This window comes from Panicum virgatum, chromosome 9N, assembly GCF_016808335.1.
Source record: "Panicum virgatum strain AP13 chromosome 9N, P.virgatum_v5, whole genome shotgun sequence".
Taxonomy (NCBI): Eukaryota; Viridiplantae; Streptophyta; class Magnoliopsida; order Poales; family Poaceae; genus Panicum; species Panicum virgatum.
In genome coordinates, this window is record NC_053153.1 from 57,255,451 (window position 1) to 57,275,046 (window position 19,596).

Below are 19,596 nucleotides of genomic sequence, written 5' to 3' on the forward strand. Positions count from 1 at the left end.
CCGCATCACGCCACGTCATCAAGTTGAGCTCGTGCTGGTGGAGGGAAAGAGTAGATGTGCACATATGTTTTGATTTTCGTGCATCCTAAACTAAAAATACTCTACTTTACAAACCAGTTATCCAAATTAAATTTGGATTACACCGTTATGTTTCTTACAACAAGATCTTCAAAACTAGACCACACTTGATTATATTTAGATGATATTTTAAAAAAATATTTTTATTTGTTCTGTAACATTTTCTATTTTGGGATAATTTTATCCTGTTTTGGAATATTTTATTTGGTTCTGGAACAATTTGCATTTCTGGAATATTTTTAACTCCGACGGATTTGTGCGATGGTATGACGGTAGTCGCATATGCTATGAGTAGACACCCCAGGCGGAGGCCTAGACAAGCTTGAGGCTCCGGGCATCAGGACCATAACGTGCTAGACACGGAAGGATGGACCACACAGTCAGCGCGGAACAGGTTCAGCTTGGCAGACGAGAGCGGACATGGAGGAAAAAATACGGCAGCATTCATCCATGTCATATGCCCAAGTTCCACCCACACATATTGATGGGTCCTGAGCTGTGACTACCCCACCTGGAGTGATGGGCAAAAGCAACAGATGGGGCTCAGGGTGTGGTTATATATCACTTCAGATGACATTTCCACCTATCATTATCTGGAGGATATTTTAGATACCCACAAAAAAGAGGATATATTAGATGGACAATCATCAGCCCAACTGCGAAACTGTTTCCATTCTATGATGGGCCGTCATCAGCCCAGCTGTGGAACTGTTTCCACGCGTACTGTGGGATGATAATTTTAGCTGGCGCGACCCACATGCATGTAAATTCAAAATTAAAAAAACTATAACTATTAAACCAAGCATCCAAATTAAATTTGGATTGCACCATTGTTTTTCTTATGGCAAAATATTTCAAACAAGACCCCAGTTACCTTTGTTTGCATGACATTTTGAAAAAAACATTTTTTACACTAAATAATTAATTTCAGCTATTGGGAATAAATATTTTGTTAAAAAATTAAACATATCGAACAAATAATAATATATTATGAAGAAAATATTAAATATCACGAACATTTGATTATATATGATAAATAACAGAAAATAGTCCAAAAAATTTAAGTACAAAGTGAACAGATGATTGTGCATTTGTAAACACATTAGTTACACATAGATAAATAAATTTAGGTGAAGAACAAATACATCTACATTGAAAAAATATATTCTATAAGTATATATACACATGATGAACAACTTAACTCATAAAAGGAAATAAATTATTTCACACCCCAACTTATGAGTCCACAACACAAATAAATTAATATAAATAAGCATGGCTCATTCTCAATTGTGATCAAATAGTTTCATACTATAGTAAAAGTTTTTTTAGATCATAGTAAAAGGTAAGTAAGTATAGATCTACTAATATCTTATAAAAGAAACAAACAAGGTTGATAAAAATTATAACAAAGATAAATTATATACTCAAACAAAGATTATGTACATGAGATTTATAATGAGGAAAGAAAGAAAGAGAGAGAATAGATAAATAAATAGATACAAAGGATTGGGAAAAAGAAGGGAAATAGACATAGAAGGAAATAAATAGAAAAGAGAAGAAAAGAGCAAGAGAAATAAGCGAAGGAAGACAATAAATAGAAAAGAACAAGATTTGATACATTCTTATCATTAATATAGTGTACTCCCTCCGTCCTGAAATATAAGTCATTCTGAGAGTGTTTTACTGTGTCCAGATTTATAGAATGTTCAATGAATCTGGACATACAGTTTGTCTAGATTCAGAGAATATTCAATGAATCTGGTAAAATGCCAGAATGACTTATATTTCAGAACAGAGGAAGTAGATGTTAATTGGGAACATGCAACTTTATTTTGTAGAATTAATAGCTGATCGTCTGAGCTTCTATTCATCATCATAACTCCATCAAAGTTTTTACTAGATGCTATTTAAAGTAATTGTAATAAATTGATTATTGAGAATAAGAAAAGGGAAGCATAGGCTTAGCAAAGCACACTATATTAGGGATACCAGATATAATTTTTTTACATACTTTTTGAAGAAGTGGATGCTCTTTAATTCATTTATATTGTTAAAATTTATGGTAGTCATGCTAGGGCGCGCAAAGCGCGCTTAACGTTCTAGTAGTACAAAAAGATCATGTGATGATCTGCCAACGAGTCATTCAATTCCATACGTCGTGGTTGACAAGCTTCCATCTAGAAGCTGTGACATGCGAGGTAAGACAAACACAAGATGGACAAAAATGAGCGTCAGAAAGCTCAACTCTCTCTTCGCTGCTAGAAGACAATAAGATAATCATATCTTCTAACGGGGAAAACATAGATAAGGCTGTCGTGTTCTATATCTTTGTGTATATTTTGGAACCCAATGCACGCGAAATTCTTAATCTTCGGCCAAAAGATATATCAGAGGGTACGAAGTAGTAGTAGTTCTCTCGAGTCTTCACCTGTAGTTACGAATGTGTTTGTTGATCGATCTGAAACCACTGTTTTGTTTCGCTGGCATAGTGGCCTGTATTATATTACTCCAAAATTTGGTCAGTCTACAAACAAATACTCACATGCATGCATGCACAACTATCTCTCTACTAGGAACGCATGCGAGCCCTATATACTGAATGTCATCGAGAAATTAGGTTGGGTTAGTAAATCTTGAGGTATTAAAGAAATTATTACAACGATGTGTCACAGTTGGGCAGATTACTGATGTTAAGATAAATAATTAGTATATTTCGCCAATGTATCATGGAAAAAGTGCATCTGTATATATATATATATACCTACCAGTAATGCTTTCTGGCCGTTTTACTGAAATAAATCTTCTTTGCACTAGTGCTCAGATGGTAAGGTTTCTTGTGGTGAAACCTGCCCACTAGGGTTCAAGTTCTCGACTTGTCACTGGTGCTTGCATTTTTCTGAATTTATTTCAGGATTTAACCGATGCTACTCTTTGAGTGGTAGGCGACATGTCTGTCGATAGCGAGGTGCCAATGGTGACATCGTCAATAACTTCGTCAATCTTGAGGATCTGCCGACTCAGTCTCTCAGAGGTGTTCATACGGATAGGGTTGCATGCGTTATCCATAAGGGTGGGTGTGCGTGTCCTTGTGAGCGTCTGCGTTGTATCTCCTAAAAAAAGTGGGCTGCAGCCCGGCTACTTGATGCCCTACTCCATTAGGACAAGGGGAGCTAAAGAGGAGAAAGTGACGGGAGAAGAAGAAGAAGAGAAAGAAGGTGAGAGAAGAGGAGGAAGAAGGCTTCAGCCCCCTATGAGCTATGGCTGTGAGCTGGATCTACCACTCGTTGAACCGGAGTGTTGTTGGAGTCACCCATACGCCAGTGAGGGGGCGTTTAATTCCCAAAAAAAATTGCGCAGTATCCGTCACATTAAATTTTCGGACACATACATAGAGCATTAAAGGCAGTTGAAAAAATAACTAATTACATAGTCTAACTAATTCATACGAGATGAATCTAATGACGCTAATTAATCCATAATTAAATATTAATTATCAAATAACAATGAAATATCCTACAGTATCCAAACACAAACTTTTTCACAAACTAAACATTCCCTGAGGAGAGTTCCTCCGGAGACCGGAGTACTGCAGAGAACGTGTATTGGCCAGCAAAACGTTCAGCATATAACCGTTCATAATGACGTTATTTCCAAACTCCACTGACAGAACCCATGACGTCTTTACAGTCTTAGCTGATCCATTCAGGATCTGCAGCCTGCCGAATAATCGGCCGGTCTGCATCGGACGCTTGTTTCTTTGTGCGCCAGTCAGACTCGCGGCTCTCACGACCTTGATGTCTGATTGTGTGAGCGACAAGGACGTTTCATTAAGGTCTGGCCCTCGTGGTTGAAACAGTCAATCGTCGCCGTCGGTGAAGTGCTGAGCAGTGAGGCAGCCTGAGTTGAACACAGAAATAGATAAATAAATAAATGTGGAAAATTCGGCGCGTTATGCGCTATTTATATATGAGCTACGACCAACCGAATCATCTCAACAAAAAAAAGTTATTCCATTCACACTTATCTTTGCATAGGTATTGAAGGAGGGGTGTTGACACCAGATTTTAACACGTGTCAAAGAAGAGTGTTGCAGAGGAGAAAAGGTTCTGATTTGGAAGGGTGGAAATCCTGTTGACCAGAGGAGGGCAGGGCTGACAAGATATTTTGGCTTCGGTTTAGCAGGAGATATCTTACTTTAGAAGTAGTTTTTATTTTTTAAGTTAGAGTCATGTTTTGCTGTGATCGGCTAGGACTTTGTTAACGTGGGGTATAAATATGAGCCCCCGGTCATTGTAGAAGATTGATACACATCCAACAAAACACAAATTTACTCTTCTCGCAATTTACTTTACCGTCGGCGGCTTCACCATCTTTTTCTTTTTCGCGAGTTCATTCGAGCTGATCAAGGACACCTCACATTCAAGCGACTTGGTTTGCTGGTAAGTTTTCGTTTACCAAGTAAATCTGAGTTTTAGCTTCCGGGCGCATCACTGTGGTTTCGTTCAGATCTGTTCAAAAGTTATCGAATTTATCTAATCTTTGATCTCGAGCGCATCGCTGTTTTCTTGTTTAGATCTATTCACAATTTACCTGGCTTGGCAATCTGTTTAATCGGCTATCAGTTCCCTTGTTGTAGCGTTAGATCTTGAAAAGCTGATTAGATCGGTTGTAAGCTTAGCTTTGCTCAGATCCATACATTCGTGGGTTTGTGCATTGTTATCTGACACGTGTCGATTTTTTATCTAGCCGTCTAGTTGTCGTTTTTTGTATCGGCAGAGCCTTGCCGATAGATCGCGTGAGAGTGGTTCGGAAATCCAGCCAATACGCTCTCGTATTTGGCAGTTTGCTATTTCCTTGTCAATTTACAAGTCAAATTGATTGGCACGCCTTGGTTTGAATCAAGAGCAGTCCGAGCTTGGCGTACGGGGCTCTCGGGCTTTGGTATGTGATCGTTTCGCGTCAACACATCTTTTGGCACACTCGGTGGCACCAGAAGAATTAAGATGTCTGACGAGAAGGACAAGGTTTCATCAAGCAACCAGATCCCGATCGAAAAGGACAAGCTGAAGGAGGAGCAGAAAGCAGAACTCAAGGCAACTACTGACGCTTATGAACAGCGGTGCCTTCTATCCTTCAGTACAAATAGGAGTGGAGAGGTGATCAAAAAGTATGATATTTCTACTCTTCCACCCTATGATGAAGCACGGAAAGAGGACAGGATGGTGCATATGGTGAATCAAGCGGTCGGGCAGGCTTTCATAAACCATGCTTCGATCATGGCTAATTCTGTTCACAATGCTGTGCTCAAGACGCTGCAAGATGGGGGATTTCTTGGTTTCATGGGACCAGCCTATCAGTAGGCTAGTCATATGGCTTTCCCCCCTACCGGATCGGCTACTGCAATGCCTCCGATTGACCCTCAGGCTCAGGCAGGGGGGAATATTGGAGTCACACAGCCTATTGGTATGACAGTGTCATCTCAGTTCGCTCCAGTGGATACAAACTCTCACTAGTAGGGAATATCACATAGATGACCATTCATTTTTGTCACAGTAGGCCACAAAAACATCACTAAAGATGTTTTGTGACGAAGTAGTGATGAAAACTCATTCGTCATTCATATGCCGTCACATTTATCCCACCGTGATGAAATCGTCAAATTCGTCATAGAAGTGATCTTTTCAATGACGAAATGGACTTTGTCATCGTACAGACGATCTTCAGTGACAAAAGTATATACGTCACAGGACATCGCCAAATTCGTCACTAAAGGAAATGCCACGTGGCGTGGACCATGCTGGGGGCTGATGTGGCTTGAGGTGACACGCTGGCAGATGACATGGCAGGTGATGTGGCGTGTGCCATGTGGCAGATGACATGGCATTGGATTCGCTGGCAGATGACGTGGCTTTTGCCACGTAGCGGATGATGTGGCATCTGCCACGCTGGCCGATGATGTGGCATCTGCCACATGTCCTTCACTGGCCCTACCACGTGGATCATTTCAAATCGCACCACATGTCATCATATTTTGCTCCACATGTCATCACATTTTGCGCCACGTGTCTTGCACTGAAGCATTTTTTCATCACAAAACATGTCCATTTTCGTCATGGAATACATCCTTATCATCACAAAAGGCACCAAAAATCGGCACTGTATTTCGTCTTCTTTCATCACAGATGTACAATAGTTCAAATCACACACAGCTCAGATCACACAGCAGGTCATAGAACTTACATCACAGCTCAGATCACACAGCTCAGTTCACCACACACAAATTCAACAAGTTCACCACATTATCTCTGAATTGGCCAACACATACCAACATAAGTTCAACACAGACTAATATAAGTTCAATAGAGACCAACATAAGTTCAACACAGACCACTAGACTGACATAAATTCACCACAAGATCATTGGATTGACATAAATTCAACACACCATGGACTGACACAAGTTCAACACAGAACTTGACTAATATTAGATTGGGACAAGGGAACAACTCATAAGTCTAGGATGAGTTACCATTGAAGCTCAAGAAACGGCGGAGGATGATATTGTTCTCTTGTGCTGTCTTTTTAATTTTCTCCAAACGCCTTTGGGTCTCTTCTGCTGTCTTTGTGGTTTCATCCAACTGCCTTTGGGCCTTGGCAAGATTTTTCTCTGTAACCTCACTCTTCTTCTTCAAGGTTGCAAGTTGTTCCTCGAGGGCAGCTTTGGCTTGTTGTTCAGCTTCAAGTTGTTCCCGAAGATCCCTTTAGTTGATGTAGCTGATCTTGAGGAGCACCCAGACTGCAGACCAGCATTCTTCAGAAATATGTTTGACATGGAGCTGTCCTCGGTGAGCAACTTGGCAACAACTTGTGCACTAGACATTGGCTCTTCACCATCAGGTACAGCTGTTGCCTTCAAAGCCTCCATTTTAGACTGAAAAAATTAAAACAACAGAAAATTAGGTGGGTAGAAGCCAACATGAATAAATACTATGCATGTATGTACTTAGCTTCAATGCAAACCAGCAGAATATAAGTCAATGCAAGCCATATAGTACATTAGGGCAACATTTTATGATAAAAACCGCACATATTTTCTCAACACATTATCTCAAATCAAGTTTATGATAAAAACTGCACATAATGCACATAATTTACATGCCAGCCAAGCCATTATTGATACTTTCCTAACAGTCATCAGTATTTGATACATAAGGTCATGAACAATAAATAAATCACATATCAGAATGGCACTTACAACAGCGCGTTGTGCCTTATCAGTCAGCCCCGTTTTGGAGCTTGTATGGCAGGACTTATAGGCCTCCACTGCATCAAGCTCTTCATCTTCTATGCTGGGCTCAACCTCCTTTCTCTTCTGCCTTTGGTACAAATATATGGAATATTAGAATAGTTATCTCACATAGTACGTTGAAGGGAAAAGTGGGTACTGACTATAAAAGGAGATTGACTTACATAGGCATGCAAGTGAGGAACATAGGCGCGAGAACCTGTTGCCTGATGGAACTTCACTTTCTGCCGGTTTTGTTTGTACTTTTCAGAGGTTTGCTGCAAACACATGCACTTATTAGATCAGCTTCCAAGTACAGGTTGAAAAAAATTGAGAAGTTGGAACATACCTTATTCTTAGGGTCAGACCAGTGGGCAACTAGTGCAGTCCATTCTTCATCAGTCATGTTTTCCACAGGAGAAGTAGTTCTGACCTCATTTGCTGGGACACCATTGAAGTATTTCTTCTTCAACCTATAATGCTGGTTTCGTATCGTAGACTGCATTACATCAGCGCAAGCTGCCTTTGTTGCATCATCATTGTTAACAACCAATTGAATCTTGTGATGTGAGTTGCACATATCAATAGTTAGAGAAGGTCATATAATAGCTTATTAGTGCAGCATAGAAGAGTGTAAATCTACTTACAGATAGCTTTCCCATGAATTCCTTAAAATGGGATTCATCCTTCTTGTACTCTTTCCAGTGACGAAGAATAGGAAGTTCAAACCTAACGACCACACCAGCTTGTGAGGCAAACTTGGCAGCTTGAACTGGTTCTTTTGGCCTCTTATCCCCTTCAGCAACAACCACAGGCATCCTTCTTCCCATAGCTTTGTTCATCCTTTCGAAAAGTATTCCAGCGGTTGCTTGCGTCGGCCGCCTCGGGCGTCTAGATGTAGATGCTATATAACAAAGTTATCATTTAGTTAGTGTGCATTCATGAAATTTGATTTTCTTAAGCCTACAAAATGGATTGGTAACATAGAAACTTGCCTCCATCAGTGGGTTGGGACTGCTGGTCATTGTCCTCAAGAGACCAGTCCACGAAAGGACTTGTGGGTCTCTCAACATCTTCATGGCTTTGGGGTGTCTCAATAAATTCCCGAGGCAACTATTGATTAGCAACCTCCTCTTGTGAAGTTTGGGGCCATTTCTCTGACCTTGTTGAGACTCCAGATGTTCTCTCCGCTGCTGGTCCTCCTGCCTTCACCCTCTTGGACTGCCTTACTCCTCCTGGAGCCATGTCGGACACTTGCTTTCTTCTCCTTGTAACAAGTCTTTTGACTCTACCAGTTTTAGGTACCTATGCAAGGAAAAAAAACAACTTGTAAGCACAATGGTCAACATGCAAGAGCTGAATTTAATTTACAGTAATGCTGCATAGAAGGAAAAAATGCAGAAGGAAAAATTCGCTATTTTCCTAGCCCCCGTAGCCAAGAAAGAAGAAGCACCTCAATCATGAGGGGTGTGGGCTGCTCCCCGTCTAAATATTCATCATTATCATCATTATCTCCTTGACTGTCATCTTCAAGGAGGTATTCTGATGACTCAGAATCTTCACACCTAGTTTTCTTCTTGCCTGAATCTGTACCCTTTGTGGATCCCGGTTGTGAAAACATTTTTTTAAGTTCGGACATGCTTTCATGGAGCCCAAGTTGTGCCAACCTTCTTATATTATCTGCTACCCTCTCATCCCGACACCTTTGATATTCATTTTGTTGTTGTTCTTACAGGAATAAGTAAATGGTCACTATCAGAATACTAGATCAAGGCTCAAATGTATCTAATACAGAACAAAGTTGCATGTAACACAATAGTATATAGATACACATGTATGTTAAGTCAAGGCTCAAATGTATCTAATATAGAACAAAGTTGCATGGAACACAATAGTATATAGATACACATGTATGTTAAGTCAAGGCTCAAATGTATCTAATACAGAATACTGGATCAAGGCTCAAATTTATCTAATGTAGAACAGCATACACATGTATGTTAAGTCAAACAGCACGTATGTTAAGTTGGAAAACCAACTGGGACAATATTCAGCTCGGAATATTAGCATTCATGTATGACAGATAGTATTAACAATATAGCATTCACGTATGTTAAGTTGCATGTAACACAATAGTATACAGAAAAACAAATAAAATTTCAGCTGGGACAATATTAACAAAACCATACATCACAGATTACTACTCTAGTATGCATCACAGCTTAAAATATTAGCAAAACCTCATGCATGACAGCTTACAGTATTAGCAAAACCTCAGGCAACCTTTTGAATATAATGCAAGCATTCAGCTTAAAAAATTTTGATGTGACAGCAAACAATCTAAATGTATGCACAGGAATTCAGAACTTGGCAATTCAGAACTTGGCAATCTAAATGTATGCACATGAATTCAGAACTTGGCAATCTAAATGTATGCATGAATGTTTAATGTTAACAGCATGTATTTTCAGAGAAGCCTAGATACACAATTTGATGTTCAGAATTGTTTTCCCCCAACAAAAAATTAACTATGAAGTCCACAAACTCTGGGTACCAGAGGATTTATTCCAAGCTATACGCAGTAGATGCACAGAACCATGCATACATATACCAAGCAGACACTACCATACTGTGACAACACTACCATACATATACCTAATCTGCATAGGTGCAACAGCAACACTACCACAGGCCACCATATAGCTTCAGATTATCATGCCACAAAAATTCTGAAAATGGATATCTGGACATGCATGCATACACATGGGAACAAATACTACTATCTTGAATTATAGTTTACTAACCAATCTCTATGCCAATACATGCAAAATAACAGTACCATTGAGACATGGCTTTAAGTCGGTTGAATACAATACTGCACGGAGAAGGGACCAGGGAAGAAATGCTTACCTTGGGAAGAGATCGACCTTGGCATACGTCGAGCTGCGCCACGACACATTGTCACCATGGTGACAGTGCAGATCCGGCAAAAGGGAAGCAGATCCGACGAAGGGGAAGCAGATCCGGTCAGCGAAGTGTTGAAGGGGTCGGCGAGGTGGCATCGGGGACGAGGAAGCGGTGTTGAAGGGGTCGGTGAGGTGGCGTCGGGGACGAGGAGGCGGCGGCTTCACGGAGATCCCGTCGACGAAGTGTGTCGGCGACGAGGCGGCGAAGTCGCCGAGATCCCGTCGGTGGAGGCGTCAGCTTCAGCATTGGCGGCGGCGGCGGCGGCGTCGGCGGCGTCGGTGGAGGCGTCGGCGTCGGGTTTGGGAGGTGGCGTGGCCGGGTAGGGTTTGGGAGGTGGCATGGCCAAGTCGGGTGGGAGGGGGCGTGGGCGGGTAGGGTTTGGGAGGTGGCATGGCCGGGTTTGGTGGGAGGGGGCGTGGGCGGGTAGGGTTTGGGAGGTGGGGGCGGCCGCGGAAAATTTATCTAAGCCGTGGCCGCGGAAAATTTTGGGCTGGCGCCCAGATTTTCTAACTCGGTGGGAGATTTTGAGGCTGGCGCCCAAATTCTGGGTTTGGGCTGGAACCTCCTAGAATTGGCCCAATAAACCTCTATTTGTATAATGTCAAAATTAGTAATTATATAAAAAATTAAATTTAACCATTTAATATATTTATGTAATGACAAAATTATTTTATATAATTCAAAATAATTATTTATTTAATGCTGAAGTCTTATATATGTCTTAATTATTATTTATTTATTTATTTATTTATTTATTTTATAACATTGTTGACAAAATAAGTCAATACTCGTTTAGAAGATATCCAGATCCGAATCCGGATTCGAACTATCCGTTTTGTATTCGTATCCGATAAGATCCGCATTCGTATTCGTATCCACTATATTCACCGATGGTTCAGTTCCCACCTAGTGTCTATCTGGAGAAACCCACTTGTATCACAACCATCTCAGCCTAAGTGCCTTACTGAAAAGATCAAGATCAAGTATCCCCAGGCCTCAAAGGTTTTCAGCCTTAATCCTTTGTTCCATTTTACTAGGCAATGGCCACCATTTGCATTAAGTGTCCCTTTCCACAAGAAACTCCTTCTTAACTTATTTAACCTTATTATGGCTCACTTCTGAAGTCTGGAAACTGCTTGGAAGTAAGTTAGAATTGATGATAACAATGAGTTGATCATCTTTAATCTTCTTGCCCACTTATCAATCAAATTAATTACTTATTTGATGCTGAAGTCTTATATAAGACATATATATATGTCTTATTTATATAAATAATATAAATAAGATATATATATGTCTTAAGTATTTATTTATTTAATTATTTTATAACATTGTTGACAAAAATAAGTCAATACTCATTTAGCATTATGTTTCAAATTGAGAAGATATCTGGATTCGAACTATCCGTTTTGTATTCGTATCCGATACAAAGTGATGTGTCCACTCAGCTCCAAAGTGATGTTTAGTAATAGCTCATATTATTGACGATGGATTATTAATTTATGTTTAATAATACTCCTAATTAGTGTTGTAGAAGTCCCCACAAATTTTTTGGAAACTAAACGCGGCCTGATATCCCATTTAACTGCTGTTTAACACTTCAATAATCTATGTTTAATATCACAAAGTAACAGATTGCAAATTGATGTTATGGAGATTCAATAATCTGGAGGGGCTTTTTTTCCTGGCTCAAGAGCACGTGACTTTGCATGTTTTGTTGTTATAGCAAGAAAAAATAGAAAAAAAAGGTAGCCAAGCAAAATCTTCAGAACAAGCCTCGCTCGGTTACATAACTTTGTTTAGATAACAGAAACGAGCTGCAGATATGGCGCATAAGCACATAATCTGAAACCAAACTTATCCTTCCCATTTTATTAGGCAAGTGATCAGTACAATGGTCAACAGATATGGCGCATCAACAGTTCAGCACTGCATTCAGCTTAACCAAAAACATCAACAATCGCTATCACCAATGCTAAAAGAAAAGAAACAGATATGGCGCAAAAACTATAGGTAATTTCCGACTCATCATGCAGGTCTGTATCACAGCCATTTGGTATAGCTCGTGCTCCTTTTTGGTTGGTTTCAGTTATCTCTTTCCCTAATCCACCACGGTCAAGTATCAGATCCCAAACCGCCTTGGAAGCTTTGTCAAGGACCGGAGTCCTGCAATGCATAAAACAGTTGATAAAATGGGGCTGCAAAATGTGAAAATGCAGAACATGTAGATTTGGATTTCCCACAATAAAAGCAATGCATCGGATAAGTCAAGGCTATACATTAAACATGCTGTGTCCACTCCAAATGAACAGATTATTCTATAAGCCATATTTGTATACAGCATGCAAATCACTTAACATGAAAATAACTCTGTTTTCTGAGTCTAATAAGATATGTTTTAACAGAGCTACAACAGGAAAAAGAGATGTTTGGTAAAGGAAAGCATAAATATTTATTGCAGTTGTCTCCACTAATTAAGTGAATAGGAAATTACCTCAGTGACACGGACCAGCACAACAGCACAAAGTGGATCAATCATCATCGCTGTCTCCACTATCCATATCATCGACTTCCATGTTGCCATTGTCACTGCAATACTGCAATATCGTGTCATCTTCCTCCATTTCATCATCACTGTCTTGCAAGGCCGCTTTCTTGTTCCTTGCTATCAGGTCTGCCAATTTACCTTCAACAATAGTGACTTCTCCATCATCTTGCAAAATGTGCATGCCTTCATCAGCATCTCTTTCTTGGACATCATGCTCTGTGTCAGAGCAACTATCATTTTGGTGTACAGAAGGACATTGCTCATCTTTTTCACTAACATTATACATAGCCCAGTGTTCAATTTTCTGCACAATCCGCCAATCTTTGCCTAGAGCTGTATCAGGCAGGTAAAATATCTTCTTCGACTGAGTGGCTAAAATGAAAGGGACAGATTTATACCAAAATGATTCAATGTTGATGAACTTGAAATGTCCATCATCTCTGACCCCTCTTGTCCTTCCAACTTGATTGTACCAATCACACCTGAACAAAACAACTGACTGACGGACATCCACATTGGAATTATATTGCAGCTCTATTACCTCCCTCAGGACACCATAATAATCAATTGTCGCGTCTTCATGTGTGCCTTCAGTCATGACTCCACTATTTTGGGTCTGTAAGAACTTCTCACGATCAAGGGTGCTATACCGGATTCCATTTACGCTACAAGCTTTACAAGTCTTGACTTGAGGATTAGGTCCACATGACAATGCAAACAACCCTTCGCTAACGTCTTCTGGTTTCTCTTTTTGAAGCTCTCTAATCTGAAATTTGCAAACTCAGGACCACAAAAAGGAAATCTTCTCATTATTCCTACAGCCATGAGAACATGCATGAGAATACTTACATGCCTCCTGAACCACGGCAAGCCTCAAGTTCCTAGCATCCGCAGCAAAAGATGGATACTTCCTGTCAAAGTGCTTCCAAGCCTCGCCATCTGCTGGATGACTCATTTCATTATCCACCTGCCTACGCTGTTTCTTGTGCCACTGGGTACTCTCGGCAGTAGCTTTGGTGGCAAATATCCTCTTCAACCTTGGTATAATAGGAAAATGACTCAACACCTTATGAGGAACCCGTTTGTTGCCACCTTGTTGGCGCTCCTTAAGTATCCATTTTATCCCATGTTTAACTTTGATAATGGCATGAATTTAATATCAGAATCACTAACCATCCTAACCTCGGCCCAATTATTGGTCTTTTCGCGTTTGCACATATATTTTGGAGGTACTTCGTTTTTGCAGATTTTTGACCAATTTTGGAGCATGAAATGGCGAGGCCCACGACCACGCGATGACACGAAGAAAGACAAAAAGACAAAGGCCAAACCTTGAACAAAGGATCGAAGGCCATGATGATTAGAGGCCCGTTCATGCACATCCACCCTCCAATGAAGCCCAAAAGACAAAGCCCACAAGATAAGATCAAGATACTTCGGGGCTAAGCAAAGCAAAGAGATATTTAAGGAAGGATTTTCCATCCTATCCTTCTCCTCGAAGAAATCTCGAAGATAATGACGTCTAATGGGGTGGAATAGTGAAAGACATAAACTCTAGAAGATTCCAGGAGACTTGGGGAGAAAGATGAACACGAGACGGCGAAGGAAAGAGCCAGCCCGGCCGGCCTAGGCTCATTGGGCCGGCCGGCCCAGCCCTTTTTTAGGTCGGTTCGACCTCCCCTTTGACCGAGGGTTCCCTGAGGCTATTTAAAGACCCCTCCCCAAGGTTCACGCAAAGATCAATTCGGGAGACGACGCCAAGGAGCAGAGAAGATAGAGGGACACCTCTCGGAGAGCCGAGGGTCGTGCTAGTTGTCTAGGGTTTGCCCTAGCCGACGTGGGAACCTTGCAAGGAAGACCACGTCGGAGTTCTGGAGCTAGGATCATCAAGATCAAGGTAGGGCCCTGGTTGTGATCTTGTGATGTACTATCATTCATGGTGAAGTTATTTATGATTCCGAATGTTTAGCGACCATGTTCTCTCTTTCGATTTCGTTCTTTTCTTTGGGTTTGCTTCATCCTAGATCTATTATCGAGATAGATTGCTTAGCATGATCTTGTAGTCATGGTGGCTAGAGGTTCATGGCGGAACTACCAAAGGGGGTTCGACTTGCTTCAGGGTATTTCGTTCAAAAGGGGGGGCGTCGTGACAGGCCGTCTCCACAGAGTAGGCGGAGTATCGAGGGATCGGATTGGAGATTTTGGGTTTAAAGAGGCTTTTCATTGAGATTCACATCTACCTTACTTCACTTCATCTAGCTGGAACTACAACATATGCATGATCTAGGTGATCTAGATTGGTTATCTCTAACTTTCTCTCGCTACCTTCGGTGTTTGTCGTTTTTAGTAGATTAGATTCGTTTTACACCACATCAACACAAACAAATCTCTATGTTAGTAGATTGTTTCTTGTCTCTTTAGTTCTGTGGATTGATAAACCTTGGGGGAATACTCTGAGGGAAAAGCTACACGAAACCGTGCGCTTGCGGTATATAAATCGGGGGCGCTAAGGAGCGTCAACAAGCTTTTCTGGCGCCGTTGCCGGGGAACCATCGATTTAAGATCCAATCTTACTTACATTCGTAAATATTTCTTGATTTTTCTTTTGATATTTTTAGATCTCTTATTTTTCTGAGCTAACTAAAAAAAAGAAAACGGATCTATTCCACGAAAAATCAATCTAATCTAGAGTTTGCTTTAATTTGCTTTATTTTTCTTTTATGTTTTAGATCTTGTATATTCATCTTTTAGATCTGGTATATATTTTTCTTTTTCACTAACCCCTAACAGGAGATGGACGGGAGCCTCTCCAACAAACCCGAAAATTTTGTGGATGATCCAGAAAAATTTACAGGCAAAGGAGACGAGAAGCACGATCAAGGAAACCGGAACTAGTAGATCCAAAAGTTGAAGCCGACGACTCATCGTCTTCACCTCAAGCAACTCCACCAACAAGTCCAAAGGAGGTGCCACTTCACCAAGGGATGGCGCTACCGGAGCCGGAACGTACGATCGGAGAGCTATGCACTCCGGACATTCGGGACTTGCCGATCCAAAATCTCGACAACATCGGAGTTCTGTTCGAGATCAAGACTTCGATCATAAGGATGGTGCAAAGCTCGCCCTTCACTGGAAAAGAAGACGCTAATCTACATCTTCAAGTGTTCCTCCAACTATGCCGCACCTTCGACATGCAAGGGATGACTCATTATCAAATAAGAGCGAGGCTCTTTCCGTTCTCTCTACTTGGGAGAGCGCTGCAATGGTTTCATTCTCTACCACCGTGCATGGTGCAAAATTGGGAGTCCTTGATGAAAGAATTCATGACGGAGTTCTACTCACCGGGCAAGACCCAGATTCTGCGCAACAAGATTGCAACATTCACGCAAGCCCCGACGGAGACTATTGCGGAAGCCTATGAGCGCTTCAACGACTACATCCGCGCCGTACCTCATCACAAGTTCTCAAGGGAGGATGTGGTCCAGAAGTTCTATCAAGGCCTCACTACTGCATCAAGGGGGATCATTGATGCATCGGCCGGAGGTTCTATCATTGTGCTCACGCATACTCAAGTTTTCAAACTATTCAAGAAGGTGGCGGACAATGACGCATGGGCATCATCAGGGCACCTACAACCACTCCAAGCTGTGGGCGCCGCGAAGAGTGTATTACAAGTGCAACGCGAAGAAGTGCTAGAAGGGAAGATCGACTTGCTCATGAGAAGGTTGGAGAAGATGGAAGTGGAAAAGAGAGAAGCCCAAGCTATCGATTTTAAGGCGGCCGAAGCGAGGTCTACATGTGAAGAATGTGGAGAGTACGGCCATGTGCAAAAGAATTGCCCGGAGGAAGCCAAGATGCTCGACTACATGAAGAAGGGAGAATGGATTCCGCCGACCAACTTCCGCTACGGGCAAGGTAGACCCCAATTTAATGCAAGCTCTTCCATTCAAAACTCGGTGCCTCTTCGTATACAACTGAAGGAGTTCATGGAGGAGCAAGGCAAGATCAACAAGGACACCGTCACCAAGTTCAAGGCTATGGACAAGATCTTGGAGAACATTGATGGCAAGGTGACGGAGGTCGGGAGCTCTAACCTTCAAGTACTCAACATGATGAAGATGCTAGAAACACAAGTAGCCCAGCTCGCCGGACGCCTATCTAGCAACGAAGGAAAATTGCCTGGGCAACCTCAATGTCCGGAGACAGCTAAGGCAATTCAAACTCGCTCGGGAAAGGAGACCGAAGAACCCGAACATGCGGCGGGAGCAAGGAAGCCTAAGCCAAGAGTTGAAGTGGAGACCATCATCAAGGAGAAGGCACCTACTCCTATGCCAGAGATAGTCACCGAAGAGCCAGAGTCTGAGCTAGATGATATAGACACCAAGATTCTACCGCCAAGGCCATGATACCGCAAAGGTAAACATGAAGATGAGCAATTCAACAAATTTGTTGACATGGTACGCAGGTTGAGCATCAATATGCCACTCTACAAGTTCCGACGTATTCTCGCTACTTCAAAGACATCATGGGAAACAAGCGCGAGATACCGCCAAGCACTGTCAAGCTAACCGAGGAATGTAGCGCGGCAATCGCTAATGAAGCTCCTGAAAAGAAGAGGGACCCCGGATGTCCTACCATCTCGTGTTCCATTGGATCTCTTATGTTCGAAAGAGCACTTTGTGATCTTGGTGCAAGTGTGAGCGTCATGTCAAATAATGTGTTCGAGAAGCTACGCTTACTAGAGCCAGAGCCCACCGCCATGTGCCTAGAGTTAGCGGACAATTCCGTTCGCTATCCTTTGGGAATCGCCGAAGACATGGCCGTGAAGATTGGAGAACACTTAGTCCCCGTTGACTTTGTGATTCTCGATATGGGAGAAGGGAGCAAGGCGCCTCTCATACTTGGTAGGCCTTTCCTCAAGACCGAAAGGGCAAACATCGACGTTGGCAAGGGGGAGATAAAGTTCGACATCAATGGCACCACAAGCGAATTCAAGTTTCGTCCATGCCTCGAGGTTTGCAACATGATCAATGTCAAATATGTTCCGCCTCACCGCCGTGTCACAGAGGAGAAACCAAGGAAAGAAGAGGAGCCGAACAAGAAGGAAGCGAAGAAGGTGATAGAAGTCGTCGCGTCCATCGCGACAAAGAAGATTGCTGCACCCGTCAAGAAGAAAGCTAAAAGCCCGCCTGTGAAGACCAAAAAGACGACTAACCTAGAAGACAAACCCGCACCACGGATTGTGTGGAAGTGGGTACCCAAGACTGCAGCACCATCACCGAGCGTTGGTCCGAAGTGAAGAAGAAGAAAGTCTAGCTATAGACTATAAACGAAGCACTTCACGGGAGGCAACCCGTTCGTCGAGTCAAGAATAAAGCTGCCGGGAGTTCAACCCGTTCATCGAGAATAAGCTGCCGGGAGGACAACCCGCGAAAGGTTTAGGTAAGTAAGTCGAGAATTTTGCTACGCAAGAACATGATATACTTTTGAACAATTGGTCATTCGGTCGAACAATTCGAATTGGATTTTATTCGCTCGGTCATTCCGATGTTATTTCTTATTTTAAAACCAATGACATGAGCCATCCTATGATTTATTTGCCTCTTCTTGAGAAAGCCACATCCGAAATTCCATACCTATTTTTGGCGACCGTCCTCTCCATGACGGCCGGACCAAGTTGAGATAAAACACACGAATAGAGCCGCGCTATGTTTATATCATTTGAATTCTTGATGCGTAGGTTCGCTCAAACATAGAGAGAATTTTCAGTTTTCATCACCATAGGATTAGAATTTTTCTAACTTTAATCATTCTCTTTTTCAAAAATCTCTCTCTCATTTTGGCAAAAATTAGAACCTAAACCCAAGACCCACGGTTGAATTCGAGATTGTTCGCTATCAATTCATGAAAGTGAACGGTTCCGGTGCAACCAAAATTAACGTAGTCGGGAAATATTTTTCGACTTACAAATGTAAAGATGCTTCAATTCCCCTTTGATTATTCATTTAAACTCATTGCATGCTTTGAGTCAATTCTGAAATTTCAAAGTTAGAGGAGGATTAAACATCTAAGCATGATTTGGAAAGGGTTTTTGTGCTTGATTAACATCCATTGATCAAAGTGAGTTCACGGGAAAGAGTTGTGCTCTCTACCTACCACCACATGCAAATAATTCAAAGGAGGGAGCAGCCATGCATGGGAAGGACATGTGATTTTCAGCAAAGATGGCACCATGTGATGAATGATGAAGCATGGGACAAGGTGAATGATACAAAGTGGAGAAATAATGTTGCAAGTGGACATCAAAGGCAAAGAAGGAGTGGTTCACAGGATTTGGACGGTGCAAAGCACCAAAGATGTACTGGACAGAAGCGAATAATTGCACCAGGAAGCCACCAGAGAAAATTGAAGTGGAGAAGAGCCAGGAATGCCCTAGGCCGGCCGGCCCCAAGGCCCTAGGCCGGCCGGCCTGGCCCCTTTTTAAGCCCTCTGGTGCTCCCCTTTGGCAGGTGCACTCCTCATTCAATTCCTTGCTTACGTTCTTCAAGTTCTTCGCCCAGAAACATCAGTTAGAGCTCTGAAAAATTCGTCCACCAAAATCTACTCCAAAAATCTCAGAAAATTCACCACAATTCCTAGTTTGTTCCACTCTTCGATATATTGTTCTCCCGCCGGCAAGAAACCCCCGGTGTGTTTGTTTTTGAGTGTGTGCAGC